Raw genomic sequence first — 2,491 nt, 5'->3', positions numbered from 1 at the left:
CTGTACACTTTGCTTCTCTTGCTTTAGTTTCTTTGTCAAATGTTTGCACATATCAATGGAACGCAATCCGCTCTATTTTCACATGCCACGTAACTTGCTCTGATAACAAAATAATCTGTCTGGATACTCCTGCCAAACAGATTTCATAACCAGGTAACATTGCTGCTAGAAGATGGTTTGGAGAAGCCAGGAAACCAAGCTAATAAACGGTTTTAATATGATGCTTTGTTAAATCTAAGTGCAGATCAAAACAACCAGTTTCATCCATTAAATACAGGTCTATGAAGGTGCCCAAAAACAGGCCTAAAGTTGTGCCTAAATGCATGATTATTCTTCTCTGCTACGCTACATCAACGAGAAAAATCAAACAGTAAAAGGAGATTCAATGATACAACGCAGTTTCTCTACAGACAATAATAGTTCTTTATTAAAGGAGACTTTACAGATATTACAATTTAAGCCTGGCATTGGCGACAAGGATTCACATTTCTCCAGCCAGTGCTGCGTCCAATTGACCACAGCATTTTTCTCCGTCATTGGTCTGCTTCGTGCTGCATCCTCCCAACGGCTGCGCCCCATTTACCTTCGTGCATATTGTAAAAATGATCTCTGGGCAACCCTTTATGGGCTGCTCTGCTACAGGAGTGGCATAAATGTCCATATTTAATAATTAGTGGCATAAATGTCCATATTTAATAATTAGTTCCAGGTATGATTACAGATCAGTCCTCCCTTTTTTAGTAACGACCCCATCAACTAGCTCTTTACCTTTACTTTCCACATGCTTAATCTGGGGCCTGTGGGTTTCAGATCTTGTGGCGTGGCGTGGCTTTGGCTCTTGCTCAAACTTCTTCTCTAGCTCTGTTCAGACTCTCAGGCTTTAACTCTGACTTGGTTTGGGTTAGGTTCACTGAATCTGAGATAGAACCTCCTACATAGCTCTCTACGTTGCTTTTAACAAACCCTTCCAGATATATATGACAGAACCTCCTACATAGCTCTCTACGTTGCTTTTAACAAACCCTTCCAGATATATATGACTTCTTCAAAGAAGTATATGACTTCTTCACAGCTGATTATTTTGTCTTTTGGATATTTATACGACTTCTTCTTAAATAAAGTGCAAAACAAGCTAAAAAACAAATGTTTAGATAGAGTGCAAATCAAACTAAACAAATGTTCAAATAATGTGGTAGCACACTGTGACACCATTTTAGATCTTGAAATAGTCTTTTATCAAATATATTGTTCAGATTATAGCCAGTGGCAAACCTTTGCACCCCCTGTGCATAGCAAGTGGCAAACCTTTGCACTCCATTGGCAAACCCTTTTGCACCCCCTGTGCATAGCAAGTGGCAAACCTTTGCACTCCATTGGCAAACCCTTGCACTCCGATGAGTGGTGAGAACAATTGTAGAACCTCTTTCATTCAAGGACACTCCTGGGCTTTGAAGCTCAAGAATCCTCCACATATCACCCAGTTTGAGAAGCAAAAATGTCTAATCTTTGGAGACAGATACCCAAATGATGAAATCAAATGATTTGCTTACCTTGTTGTTGCTATCTTCGGTTAACCATCTCTCAAGCTTCGACTGTGCAGATGGCACTATGCTTCCAACAAAACTGGATTTGGAGAATTCAGTGGATGTGTGGGTCGGCTAAAAGAAGTTTCTCCACTAGGTCAAAGATTGGCCTGCTTCTCTGAGTGGAGTTCAGAGATATTGTGTTCTCGATAGTTGATATTTTTACCCATTCTGTAGCGGCAGAGACAGTTAGGACAGCAACTGAGACAGTTAGGACAGCAACTGAAACAGTTTTTGTGTTGCTCGTAAACGCCTTATCGAGCTGAGCCTTCACTAAATTTTTAAGGTTTCTTTGTTATCGATCCAGCTCAGCGTTCTTGCCATCTATTACATCATTCAGAAGTTGAACTGAAGATTAAGGAAGGAATTGACGATTTTCACCTCAATAAGTTTGTTGAAAAGAATGTTCAAACCATAGCCTGCAACCCCAGAAGCAATATCCCTGCTAGCCATTGGCTTAACAGAAAGCCTCCAGACCGCCTAACCAAACTCCTCCCGAAGTTAGAGTAGGACTCCTCCTTCCTTAGAGAAATCACCCACACTTCGCCTAGATTGGGCTGTAAAGCTTCAGCTCCCGAAGGTAGAGCAGGACTTCTCAGAAAAATCACCAGCAAATTAGGGTTCCTCTTAGCCCAGATTAAGCTATAAGGCTCCGCACAGAGAGCGGAGCCCTAAATGCATCCCACCAAACTAGGCTACATGAGCAGAGGGCTGAATACATAAACTAGTTTCCTACCATGAATATTTTTTTGTCTAAATCGTTGTGCTGGTTCATGCCTTTTTAAAGAAAGACTGAAGAATTGTTGGTATCACACAGCTGGAAGCAACTTGATTTTAGAACCAATCGTAATCAACAGTTGGGAAGCAACTTGCAACTTGTCCTTGGGCCCACTATGATAAACAGTGAA

At 41.1% G+C, this 2,491-nt stretch overlaps 1 long non-coding RNA gene across 1 annotated transcript; it reads right to left on the bottom strand.

The window, feature by feature from the left end:
* Positions 1–407: 407 nt before the first annotated feature.
* Positions 408–2,491, bottom strand: LOC149149057 (uncharacterized). Its single transcript, XR_016262905.1, has 2 exons — positions 1,362–2,491; positions 408–1,305 (listed from the first exon to the last, which is right to left on the bottom strand). It is a non-coding gene; the product is annotated as an uncharacterized LOC149149057 (long non-coding RNA).

This window comes from Pinus tabuliformis, chromosome 9 (assembly GCF_031772625.1).
Source record: "Pinus tabuliformis cultivar Carrire ecotype Pingquan chromosome 9, CPIR1, whole genome shotgun sequence".
NCBI lineage: Eukaryota > Viridiplantae > Streptophyta > Pinopsida > Pinales > Pinaceae > Pinus > Pinus tabuliformis.
The sequence above is the reverse complement of the archived record's forward strand: the minus strand, read 5'-3'. Positions and strand labels throughout refer to the sequence as shown.